The sequence below is a fragment of the Calidris pugnax genome, unplaced genomic scaffold, assembly GCF_001431845.1.
Source record: "Calidris pugnax isolate Ruff unplaced genomic scaffold, ASM143184v1 scaffold70, whole genome shotgun sequence".
Classification (NCBI taxonomy): Eukaryota; Metazoa; Chordata; class Aves; order Charadriiformes; family Scolopacidae; genus Calidris; species Calidris pugnax.
In genome coordinates, this window is record NW_015090862.1 from 613,317 (window position 1) to 627,083 (window position 13,767).

Sequence of the window (13,767 nt, forward strand, 5' to 3'; positions counted from 1 at the left end):
TTTGTGCTGTTGATTATCCTTTTGGGATTCATGGGGAAATGGAAGTGCTTGAGGTCACTGGAAAATTTTAAGTGGAAGATAAGACTTGGGTTGGAAATGAACACATCTATTTGTTCATGTTTAGAAAAGGTGGATAGAAGTTTTTGCAGTGAAAAATGTCAGTTTCATGACCAAAACGATTCACAAAAAAATTTCCCTAAACTACTTTACACATACGTTTTTTTCTCCCGAGTTGAAATATATTTTATTGAACCTTTCAACTTTGAATCGCTTGGCATGGTGGTATTGCTTGGCATAAGCACAGAACTGAAAAATGCTGTGGAATATTTAATTTCTTTGAAAAGAAGTTTTTGCTCTCAGCCTAATAACTTGCAAAAAAGACAAAATGACATGCTAGCAAATGAAAGTTGCCTCTTCTGCATAATCTTGGAGTAATATTAAAAGCATGAAGCTGTTTACAAGTGACCATCCCCGAGGTGCTGAACCGTGGTTGGGCAGATGCAGTTTCTTGATTGTGTTAAGCTGATCTTGGGCAGTGCTGCCAAAGAGAGGGGGTCTCAGCAGCATTAGCACTTGTGCAGATGTGACCAGCTGAATCAAGTTCCTAATCTGGATGGAAGTTTCCTCATGTGGGGGATTAGTTTCCAGCCAGATTAGGAACTGCACCTATCCAGCTGATTACACAAGCCAGGAGCACTTTCATCAGCTCCAACTGGGAACGCTTGGCCAAAGAAGTGGAGAGATAGTCCCTTCAACCAAAACTGCAGATTTTTATCTTCTTATGCAGATTGTAAATCTGCACCTTAAGCGATGTTTTGTTAACGTGCTGATGGGCTCAGAAAGGCTCTGCTGTTTGCATACTGTTTAAAGAAAAAGACAAAGACCCAAAAGCTTGTTGCTTTAAACATATTTGAGTATGCGGTAATAGATCATTTTGAAAGTAGGCTTTTTACTGAATAAATTTGGGTATTTCAGAGCAGAAAACCCTATAAACATGTTTTGTACTTTGCAGGCTAAAAAAAGGCTCTGCCGTTCATGTTTTCTACACTGCTGTAATCATACTATGTAAATTTCACTCAATTTTTAGCTTCGGATTAAAACTTTGGTACAGATGTCAAGACTCATATGATACTAGGGATTAGAGATGTCAGTATAACACAGTGAGCTGAAATACAGTGGATTAAACTGTAATTTTGTTTTCAGAGTTCCATTTATTTTATTTATTTTAGCTAGATTGGTATACCTTAAGATCTAATCTGTCATTCTATTTTCTTCCCTTCCATTTCGGTTGATTGTTCAGGTTCATCTTAGAGGCCTTATCTCAAGGAGCGCATGGGGAGGGAGGTGCTGAGATGCTGATCATAGTGGCACCTCTCCAAGAGCTGTAAGGCTGTTTCCTGGCTGGTATAATTTCAAGATCAGTTTTTTAAAATTGCACTGGTTTCTGTTCCTCGTTCCTTAGCAAAGCGCTGCTCAGGCTGGATTGGCATGGAATGGTTTTGGCTCAGCTGTTTTTGCTACTTGGCATTTCTTCTTGCCATGGCAAGAAGGTCTCAGCATTCGCTTGCTGTGCTAAATAATTGAGATTATAAAGGCACTGAGTACTTGCTCCATCATGTTTTGGGGCAGACTAATGTGCATATTGCTGTGTGGCTGATTAAAAAAAAAATGTTTAAGTTGTCACCGAGGTAGACTAGGGACATCGAAAGACCGTGTCCTTTTGGTTCTTCCTTAAGTCCTTACTGTTACTTATGCATCAAATATTTATAGTTTTAATGTGCAAAACACTGTCTTGTCCTGTTGAATGTCATTCAGTATTTTTCACTAGGGATTGGTAGAAAGACATTTTTTAAATGTTAAACCTACAACAGGTAATGAATCTTTTATTAGTAATACTGATTTTAATCTCTAGCCCCTTTGAGAAAAGCTATCTCATGGGTCTTGAGTAAATGATAAAGCTGAGATAGTGAATAGTTTGCTTTAATGAATCCAATTGTGAAATAAATTTTGCCCTCTGAACTCCAGTACATTTTTCCCCCATAGTAGCTGCTCTTCAAGATGATTTATTTTTTCCTTGCTTGTGATGCACTTCTAGTCAAAGGTCTTCTCTGGACCATGTCCATCTACAATCTTTATTGCCATCAACTGCCATCCTCCTCATCCTACAAGTCACACTTCAGGTAGCACAGTGTAGATAACATCTAACACACAGCAACTCCAGCCCGGCCTCAGGTAGGAGCTTGAACACAGTAATTATTTGGTTTTAGCCTTTAGTGAGCTTTTTCACTAGAATACCAGGAAGGAAAGGAGCTACCTATAGCTAGCAGACAGATCCAAACTGAGCATATTTCATAGATCAAATACTTTTTTAATTTTCAAATTTTACTGGAATAACAACTCATGTTAAGGTTTAAACATTGATGGTTTTGAATGCTTGGGAAAGGTGTGTGGTTTCATGCTGTAGAGAGAGGCAGAGGATGGTAGCAGTGTGCTTTTTCTTCCTCTAAAAATAGCCGTACAGGATTTCCCTAGGAGCTTGCCCAAATACATATCCACAGAGAAGTAAGTGTCTGCGATATGGAGTGATGAGAATTTAAACAGAACATTGGTAGCTTGTTAAAAATCTCCTCGGGAGAGTGTAGTAATTTTATGTTTCAGTGAGATCTTTAGGTTGTTGGTTGCTGCAGTGCTTCTGATTCTTACTCTGAACGTGTGAAGAAAATAATGCTGAATTGTGACAGTGTACCCCAGTTTTAAAAGGATGTCCTGCTTAAGGGAATATTCATCGAGCTTAATAAAGTATTATTCAGCTTTAAGGTTTATTTGTGGAGATTTGAATTCAGGAAATGGCATTGTTACGCAAGAACTGGAGCAGCTGAAAGGAAAGGAGATTAATATACTAAGACTTGGAAGGGGAAGCTGAGGTTGGAGGATTTTGTTAGCTCAGGCACTGATTTTCATATTTCACTAAGAAACTTTCTGTAAAACTTTCTCTTTTTTTTCTTTGAAGTTAAGTAGGGATTCAGGATCAAAAAGATGCTATTCATTCATATAAACTGAAGATGTTTCAAATATTTGTGCAGAAATTGTCCCGCTTATCGAGGAGGTCTGGGCATGCTTCACTCCAGGAGTTTCTTTCCAGGGACTCATTAAAATGAATGCAGAAGTAGTATCAGATCGTTTTTATTCAGCTACATTATTAACAAAATGGAAAGTTGGAGTGATTAAGCCATGAAACTGTAACTGTCCCTCAGGAACACCTCAACAATTGTGCTGCAGAGTGTTTCCTATTTGATTTCAGTGCTTTCTTCAACAGAGGAAAGAGGGACCAGTACTAAGATGAGCTTTTGTGTTCCCACAGATAGAAAGACTGGCATTTGCAGGAGAGTTTACATTATGTGTTATGTTTAAAGTAGAGAATTTAACATCAGGGTTATTTTCATAAAAAACTTTCATTGCTGTATACAGTAACAGCAAATCATAAAAAATAGAATGTCAAACTTTTGTAAGATTTTGTGCCATAAATTAGACCACAAAATACCGTATCAAATTCCACGATAAAAGACCCAATATCTCACATATCTCACTTTCTTTTGCTACTGAGAAAAGTGTAGCATTACATCTTTGATGTTATGTTCGTTTTTCACTGGGGGAGAAAAATCTCTTTGAACAGAGGAATGGGTTATAAAGGAGTAAAAATAGAGAAAATTAATCTATAGGGATGAAGTAACTTAAGATCCTCAGGGAGTACATACCTTACCCTGTTAAAAAAAACCACAAAACCAACCACTACGACACAAAAATTCCCCACCATTTTGGAAAGAAAAATAAAGATTGCCAATAATTTAATGAAGAAAATATCTAATGAAGGAAATATAATAGAACTGTGAAACTGACCTGAAAGCCAGTTGAAAAAGTAATTTGTACACAAATCTCTCTCACCTTTCTCTACAAGAAAGCATGGGACTCTTCAGGGGTAACTTATATCCTGTATTCTATATGTACCTTGTAAATTAATGTTTCTCTGCTGTGACTTTCTAGCCAATAAATGTGAATTCTGAACCCTATTTTCCACTGCGGGTTTTTTGGCATTCTTAGCTTGGCAGTTCCTAGAAGGCAGCTGAAAGCACAGTGACCCGTGTCATTTATAACAGCAGCATCTTGGTAGCCTTTGAAATACTTGAGCTGTAAAGCTGTGCCTTTTGTGTGTGGTCTGTAGTCAAAATGTTCTGACCTGTTACGGAGGAGAAAGTTGTTCTAAAACTTTTAGTGTCTGAGATGAGGAGAGGAGCACATGTGAAAAATAAGGTTCATAACTGCACAACTCCCTTCTGAGTAATTTGCAAGCTGGGAAGGTGAAATGTTAGATACTCTGGTGCATGCTCAGACTCTGCTCCATGGAAGTGCATATGGTTTGTGTCTGCCTTAGCTGCATATAAGGCCAAATAGCTGGTGCATGTGGGCCATTACTGTGTTTTGGGTAGTGCCTAACTTTAAGATTTTTAAATCAAAATTACTCAGGGCTGAGACTTTGATGTAAAAAAAAAAAAAAAAAAAAAAAAAAAAAAAAAAAAAAGAAACCCAAAACTTTGGGAAATATTGATTTACGAAAATTCAGGATAGCATTCATGTGCATAAACAGGCATCTTTAAAGTCTTAACACAGAACATTTCTAACTTGCAGATAACTGATCTTTAAAGATAACAATCTGTGGAAACAACAAATGGGTAAAGGCAGCTCATCTTAATAGCCTAATTAAAAAAGAGCATTTCTAGGCTAAAACTTTAATAATTGTAATTCCAAGAAAAGCAATGATATTTTTTGCTCGTTCTAACTCCATTGCCCTTAAATAATACTTCTTGGTTTTCTCCTGTTCCTTCTTTAGAAGCGTGTGTTTCTTTTGGCAGGTAGGTATGCTAGAAAGCTCAGGATGGTTTGGTTATTTTGGAGGAGCTGGAGCTGTTTGAGAAGATAGGAATTTCTGTTTAGAATGGAAAACTGATCCTAATGGTCTCTTTGGAGACAGAATGGTCTTTCAAAAATTAAAAAAATCACTTTTCTGTGGAAAAAAGGTTTGAAACTGAAATACAGTGTGTGCTGAATGTGTATCCAGATAAATTCCAGTAGTTACTGCTCTCAGTGTACTACTTTTGATTAAAAGTAACCTTAAAGATTTCTTCGTGTTGAAAAAACCAAGGCTTGTTCATCTGGCAATACTTGCTTTTCTTATGGTATTGACACTTCAGCAGCTGTACAGCCTAAGTTTGTCCGTCCGTCTGTCCATGAGGAGTGACAGGGTGATGTCCCAGCTGAGCGGTGGGGAGCACTGGTGGGAGCCTGGCTTCCAGGTACTGGGAGCCTCTGACATGCTCCAAGTCATCCTGAGCTACATGGGGCAGAGGGCACGTAAGAGGGGACATTCTGGATGAACAAATGTAGGTGGAGCTGCTGGTTTACAGACAACGAGGAATGGAGGTTGGTAACTTTTTTAAAAATAATGATGTTTAATTAGCCAGAATTGTGTGGGTCAGGGAGTGGCACTTGTAGGCTCAGACATGCAGTTGTGTTGGACTGGCAAATTAACATATACAAGTTTTTATTTTGTAGCAATTAAGATTTTATGCATCATGAACTTGATACAACCTCATAAAAGCCAGAAGGAAAAACTGTATTTCTTAACAGGACATCTTTTGATTTTCCTTCCATGAACACAAGTTGGTAATAGTTAATCTTTAACATGTCCCAGAGCATGCACTGAAATAATAATTTTGCCCCATCAAATCACTTCTCTTCTAAGATGTTTTTCTTAACTGCCTGGAATTAGTTGGTCTGAGTTTAATTGGGTTTAAGTGGATACAAAGTTGCTAAAAGAAAATTTAAATAGGTTTTACCTATTCATTAATCTGTGTGTCCTGTTTCAAAAGATGATGCGATACAAAACCTCAGTAAAAACTACCTGTTTACAGGAAGATAACCATTATTCTTTTCACAATCTGCATCAATACTGACTATTTTAAAGAATTTCTGGTTATACTTTCCCTGGTTTATTTCAAGTTCCTTCTGTTTTATAATTTTTAAGTGGCCTTTTTTTTCTCGTTGTAGCCTCAAAATGTTATCAAATAGCCTGATCAGCTGGAACACTCCTTGTGTTAGGACATGCTGTTTAAGGGCCTTAAGTGGTAGGTGAACCTTAGTGTGGTAAAAGCCAAGTTTAAGAAAGAGCAAGTGTCATACACAATTAGCTTTGAAAAGGCAGTGGAGTGCTGTGGTTCACTGTTTCTAATATAAAGTGATGTGAGTAAAGGGGTGCTTTATAAAAAGGAAATTGCAGTTAAGGAAATAACACGTTCCTTAATTACTGCCATTTCGGAATGATCTACAGTAAAATGGTGTTCTATGTCCTGCTTTTTGAAGGAATATAGCAGGTTTGGGCTCTAAGGCACATCTGGTTTTGAAGCATTTTTCTCCTGTATCACATAGTAATTCTGCTCATTGATTTTGTAGGTGGAAGGGAGATCTTGCTAGTTATGTAGCAGTAATTCTGCTCATTGATTTTGTTTGATTTTGTAGGTGGAAGGGAGATCTTGCTAGTTATGTAGATAAGGAAGGGAAGTTCATATAAAGTAGTTCCTATAAAATGTCTGGAAAAAATCCCCATCCATGACCTATGGATTTAAGTGCATATGATTGATCTAAATGGTGTGAGAAATGAGGTGGAGCACCTGAAGCTCCCCAGCTCCTGTCCTAGGCCTGGGGACCAAGGTGGTGGGAGAACCCAGCACCTCCCTCCTTTCCCACAGAGCAGGGCTGGGTGTCCCAGCCAGCTGCTCCAGCATGTACCTTATCTCATCTAGCAGGACTTCAAAACAGAAGAAAGAGTAGAAGACGTATGGGATCAGATGCAGGAGATCTATCTAGATAACTTTTCTCTGTAGGCAAACCCTCCTTTACCAGTGAGCGTTTGCACAGGGCTAAAAGCAGTTTTCTGGAAGTAAAGAGCATAGCAGGAGGCACCAAGAAAACTAAGTAACTTGTATTAGGGTTGAGTTTTATGGTTTTCAGACCTACCCTGCAGTTCTGGCTGTAACGAGCAGACCTAGGTATTACATAATAATTCTTCTTTTCGAGGTACTCTTACCAATCACTGTGGTTGCCCTTTGCAACTCATACCCAGAGGGGCTATGGATCACCCCACCCGTACAGCCAAGTACAGAGCTTGAGTGTGTAGGCCTGGGATGAGACTATTTCCCCTCTCCTGCTTCTCCATATTGTACCATCAAAGCAAGTATTTGATGTTGAACATGGAATTCTGTCTCTGGGCTTCCTTAACCTGTGTAGAGTACTCATAATTTATCCTATGTACAAGCAGACTAGACCTACATATTGTCTACTTAAAATAGCAAATTTTAATGATCATTAGTATCTGCCATATTGAATAAGTTTCAAAACTTTTAAATCTAATTTTCAACAGGGCAAGTTTCTTAAAGTTCCCGATGTTTTGTCTCTAATAATATGGGCTTTTAAAGATGGATAATTCTTTGGCTGACAAGTTACCCCACAGAAGAATTTCAAGAGTATTTATTAACTGGTAATGGCTTCTGAAATGCTGTATCTTGATTTGGTCTGGAAATCTGAGTAGATATCAAATCCTGTTTGTTTGTCTTTTGGGATAAGATTAATGAGTCTTGTAAATTATTAAGGACTTTGCTCTCATCTTCCAGACCTGATTCCTGTGAATAGGCGCTGTCTGCTAAAAGCTACTCATTAGTAGCTGGACTGATAGCTGAATGCATTTATTATTAATGGTTTGGTGGGAATTTCCCTGTCTGAAAAAGGGTGGTGGTAGGCTGATTGAAATACTTTCCATGCAAAGGTGATGTTAAAAGATTTGCCCTTTAGTGCATTTATTGCTGAAGAGCCGTTTGTTTGATGGGCTGATGCCATGGGGTGCTCAGCAGGAAAAGTTATCACTGGGAAGTGGGTTAAATCTTCTTTTGCACCCCGCCTACTGTTCTTACAGACCCACGAGATTTTTATTATAACTCAGATATAATCTGAATATATAACTCAGATATAATCTGAAGCATATTCCTGTAAAAGCAGTACAGTTTTAATTTGCATATCTTCATCAATATATTGTAATTTCTATCACTGTTTTACCATACAAAAGCGGGCTGTTGAGCAAAGCTAAAGCAACGAAGCAGCAGAGAGGCCTACATTGCAGCATGGCTGCTGTAATATCCTAGATATTATCAAAACCAGTTTTTAGAGCCTTATTGCCAGCCATAAGGCAGAGGAAGAAGGCATTATTCTGACTGAACTCATAATCCTTGAAGCTTGAATCTGCTCTTAAAGATCTATAGAGACAAAAATTCATTATAATGTATCCCATTAAGAGAATATATTACTAGTATACGTAGGATAACTTCTCTGCTAATGTACAGATTTAAAATGTTTTATGAAAATAAATCAATACCTTAAAATGAAACCCAAACCTCAGAATGCCAATTTCCTTCAAGACATGGCTCGTTCAGGATGATTAATGACTCTTGGTGGTATGTCTCCACTTAAGCCTAGCTAAATCTGTGCTGCCACAGCCTTATTGTGTGACATGTCCTATTTCCCTCCCACCCCACTGCCACATGCCCACTCCCTCTGATTCCTCAGAGAAACCTCTCTTGCACAGTTTCCAGCTCGCTCAGCTCCTGAACTGGGTTGCTGTGGGATCATGCTTTGAGGCATCCCTGTACCTACACAGGAAGGGGCAGCAGCTCAGGGTAGGGTCGTGCCAGCCCAGATTGGGATTGAGTTAAAATGTTGTAGAGACACACCCTTTCAAAACATCCCTCATTTGGAATATATTATCTTCAAGTTTCCACTGAGCAGGGAAGCTTCTAGTTGAAATGGATTTTAGATTAAGCAGAGAATTTGCAAAACAATAGGAGAGAGAAAAATTGTAGCATGAGTCATAAGCATGGGACCTTCCACCACTGTATGCTTAGAACTGCTGAAACCCCGTGGACTAGTTAACTGTTATATTGGACAGAATATCTGTCATTTCCAGCATATAATCAGCTACTACAGCCATTGTACTTCCAGTTTGTTGGAATAAAAAAACCTGTTTAGTCATCAAAACTTAGTATAAAACTATAGTTTATGAACAACTTTTTTGAACAGCATAGCTTAGATGATGTGCTAAAATAAATGCTGAAGTTTCTGTTAAATGTTTATTGTTTTTCTATGTGATTGTTTATGTCTCAACATCTGTGACATGCCAGGCACATCACAAAACACAAAACAGTGTATGGACTGCAGGTTTGCAGGCCACCTGCTCTAGCTAGAGGGACCTGCCAGGTTAAAGCAGTGAAGAGTGTAAATGATTTCAGAGGTCACTGAAATTCCAGATGGTTTAATTGAGTGTGAAGAAATAAAAAAAAAAAAAAAATAGTACATGGAATCAGTCATAACTCTGACACAGCTGCACTTGGAATAAAATCAGAATGTGGAGAAGCAAACTGCTTTTAACTGACTGTTGAAGTATATCCCGACCTTTCTATTTCAGTTTGAAACATGAGCTTTCTTAGTTACCGTAGCACAATAATGCTTACTGTAAAACAGAGTTAAATCTTTCTTTTTGCAATTGCTTGTCTTGACCTCTTTGACATTTAGTGACAAAATCATAGGAAAACAAATACTGCTTTGAGGCAGCCAAATGGCAATAAGTATCTAATAGATGTGGGACACTTTGGATGGTCTTTCTCTGGTTTTCTTTGTCAACCATATTTATCATTGAGAAGCTCAGAAGTTTTCTGCCAAGCTCCTATAACATTTTGATGATGTCAAAATGTCCCATTGGAGTAATTTCAACGTTGAGCTTAAGATGAGACTGTAAAGGATCTCTGCCTAGATTTATTGCTCGATCATTTCTTAGGCCTCCAGTACGTCCTATCTGTAAGCTGTCAGCATGTGAAGCTCCGTGGCACTTGGCCACGTGGACTTTCTCAGGAGCAGGGACCATGGAAATGTTAGCCTTCCGAGCCAGCTTGACCTCCTGAACTGGCTTTTGAGGACTGGGAAGGGTTTTCTTACAGCCTGGCTCCCAGGCAGCTAGCTGTCCCTGTCATCCTGCCCGGGGGACTGCAGCACTCATTGGAAATTTGGAAAACCCTTCCATTCATGGGGCTTGATGCTGGTGTGTACCAGCCTCAGATGACAAGTTGGTTGCTTGCTCTAACAACTGCCAGGATGTTGCTTAGCCCTTCTGTAACTCGTCAAGCAGGCAGCTTGGCATCCTCGAGAACATACTTGCAAACACCAAAGCATATTGTCTGCAGAAATTAAATACTAGATTCTGTACCCATCCCCATCCTCTACCAAGAACACTTTTAATTCTAAATTAAGACATTTTCTTAAACTCTGGTGTTTAACCAGATTGATAGTTTTTTCCCCATGAATTTTCAGAATAACGTTACTCTGCAATGGCCTTATTCACATGAGCTTTTTTTCTTTATCCATTTGAGAGGATCATGTGGCCAAACTTGGAATCTGACAGAATCTAGAAATGTTTCTCTGCATTGAGCAGTAAGTCATTAGTTTGGGTAACTTCACATGGCACTGTTCTGAAGACTTTGACATCAGGTAGTGTATCTGCATTGGCTAAGGGAAATATGTTTAAATTTTCTCTGGAATGTAGAATTTTTGTGACTTGTGGAGTACTTAAAAGCCATCATTTCAATACTTAACCATTTAAATACCATCACTCAGAATCTGCCTTACTCATCATTGTCATTTCCCTCCCTTGCTTTTAGTGTTAAGTTGTTCCTTTCTGTCTCTTAAAGTTTCTTTAGCTTACGTGGAGCTGAGAAAGCCAATTAAAGCTGGGCTCACATCTGTGGTGGCACAGTAGCCCGGTCAAGCCCCACTTCCCATCCTTTCCTGGCCATTCATTTCCAGTTCTGCGCTGCCTCCGGTGCTGTGCCAGCGCCTGTGTTTGTGCAGCCGCCTGGTGAACCGAAGCAGGGAAGTGATTCAGCTGGAGGAGGAAAACCCTGCCAAAAAAGACCAACTGCCAGCATAAAGCAATGTTGTTTTGGGTGGTTAGGCTGGCAGAGGAACAAACAGCTGGGGGAGAAAAGGTGGGAGTTGTTTAAGTTTGTTCTGCTGCTGAAAAAAATTATTATGGAGCCACAGCCTAAAAATTAAGGTTTTGCCTAAAAATAAGTTATGTAAATTCAGGAGAAAAACAAAAAAGCATGAGCAGGTTTAATTAAAAATGACTATCACTTACTAGTGCATATTCCTGTGCTTGTTTCGAATCCTTGTGTTGATTTAGCCCAGGTCAGTTCCTTACTAAGTTAAATTAAATCAATAAAGTACTCTCGAGTAAATAGAGCGTACCTGTACCAGCGATGCTGATGAGGCTTGGCTAAACTACTTGATTGCTGAAGTTTACTTCACTGAAACAAGGTTTTTGGGTGCGATTTGTGTAAGCCAGCAGGTTTGCAGGTTGCAGCCTTGTTCAGGAACACAGTAGGAGTTGGTAGTTGAAGGGCAGGGGTGTGGGTCCCTGGCTGAGCGTCCCATGTGGTACGGAACCACACCACAGGTTTGCGGTGTTCGTGTCGATGAGGCTCCGTTCACTCAACTTTGGGTCTGTCGGGGCAGATGAGAAGAAGGGTTCCTCATGGGTCAAGTATTGGCTATCAGCTTTTCCACTTACTTTCCATTTTTCTCTAGTGCTAGAGACGGACTTGGACTTGCAACTACAGTCGTTCGTGTGCTTGCACTACTGCATGGCTTGCAGATAACGGTGATAGCGTTAAGATAAATGTTGTAACTCCAAGTATTCTCCAGGCGAAGTTATCTGTAAGGACATAATCCAATCTAGCAGCTTGCTGCTGCTGAGGAAGTTCCTGAGAACTCTGCCCTTCCCCTTCCTCCCCTCCCACGTTGCTGCTACCACCTCAGATCTTTCTTGGTGCTGCCACCTCCGATCTTTGTCAGCTGATGTCATTCACTCCCTTGCAGAACACCGGCCTGGCAAGAGTAGATGGTTTTCTGCTGCGTGGCTGAGCTGATGGGCACAGAAGAGGAAGCAGAACGGCGTGGCTGGCAGCGGAGGCAGGGCAAGGAGTGAACCCTCAGCCTTTCATCTGCAAGGACAGCGTTGGGTGACTTCACTCCCATGATACAGGTAACGCAGATAAGGAGTGCTGCTTATACCATTAATGCTGTGTTTGTCAGGTGTCTTAACTATTGGCCTTTTGTTGCAAAGGCTGTCTGCTGTGCTGCGTAACCTGTAGCACTGAAACAAAGCTCGGGTTCTGTTAGCAGTCCTAAAATTCCTGGAATTACATTGATTTTAGATGATGATAATTAGGAAAAAGTTATTATAGAGTGTATTATACCAAGGAGGAATCCAGTTACGGTTGCAGTCAACTTTTCTGAAGTGAGAAAGCAAGCTGAGATGTATAGTTGTGTTGGCAAACTCTTTGAAGTCCAGATAACCAGTGAAAGTCAAAACAAGGATGCTTAATTTGAGGTTGTGTTGAATAACAGGGCAGAGGAAGAAGTGGTTATTACACAGTACATATATTACCTTCATTCTGCATGTCAGAGAGCTCACTGTTTAGTAGGCTGCTATGGCACAAGAGAGAAGTCCCCTCCTGGGTACTGGTCACCTGCTGTCACCAGCAGCTGCTGAGCTCCATCCAGGTCAGGCCACATGCCCTTCTGCCCCTGTGGCCGGGATCCTTGCCCCACAGCTCTTCCAGGGCACTGCTGGCTTCAGTGACCAAAGTGCTGCACAGCAGATGATGCTCTGGCCATGTGGTAAGCCAGATCAAGGCTCTGGTTCAGGTGTGAAATCTCTGTGAAATAATTGAGAGGATATTCATGTCTCAGTTTCTCCATCCTTTGGCATTTTTTACTATTCTGCGCTGCAGAAGCCGTCTCGGTGCCTCTACTTCTCCTTATTGCAGCCAGGGAATTAGTGCCCACATCTCAGCCCAGGAGCTCCTGCTTCCATTTCAAATCAGCAGATTATAATTCCAATTTGCATCTTTCACCTCCACACCCTTGGATTTCCATGTCAGTTTTTACCTAAGAAGTACCAGGTGCAGAGCCAAGCTGAAACACTAGTGTAAGCTAGTGAATAGCTCAGAATTCAGAGGAAAGAACACTTTTCCTTTAGCTTACAAACCGATAGCTTCAGGACTTTCTGCTAAAAGGAGGAAGGACCCTAATGCATGTTCTGGATACTTCTTGCCATTGATCTTTATTGTGAAGCAGGAACCTTTAGTTTAAGTTTAGCTTGTGAAACTCAGAAGGAAGCGTGTGTGATGGGCAATGAAGCAGAGACTATTGGGTTTGGGTGGCTTTGTCACTCTGCTCCTCAGGTGGTCTCTTTCTGGGGAGCGTGTTGTGATAGCATTAGCTGTCATGGCTTCTGTCTTCTGCCTTTCTTCTCCCACACATAGATGTAAACCATATTAAATTTTATTCCCTGCAAGCCCTGTTACAGCCAACAATTTTCCGTTGTTTTTTATTCTGTTGTTTTCTTGTAAGAGATGTTCTCAAGCCACAGGCAGCAAAAACATGTTTAATATATATTTTTAGTTTCTTTTTAAATGCAAAGTTTGAGTATGTGCAGCAGCCTGTGTGCAGCTACTCAGCCTGCACGAAACCAAGGGATGCGTTAGGTCACTTTACAAAGTGTAGGAAGCAATTCTATCCAGGTCAAGTTCCCTCTCAGCCCTCTGGCACGGA

General features: G+C 40.2%; 1 protein-coding gene across 7 annotated transcripts in view; it reads left to right on the forward strand.

Annotated features, from left to right (window-relative positions):
• PEAK1 (pseudopodium-enriched atypical kinase 1) overlaps positions 1-13,767 on the forward strand; it is a 131,164-nt gene that overhangs the window by 35,259 nt on the left and 82,138 nt on the right. For all 7 annotated transcript variants that reach the window (XR_001412328.1, XM_014944399.1, XM_014944400.1 and 4 more), the window contains one exon: positions 12,028-12,193. The gene's annotated coding sequence lies outside the window, so the exon portion shown is untranslated. The remainder of the gene's footprint in view (positions 1-12,027; positions 12,194-13,767) is intronic.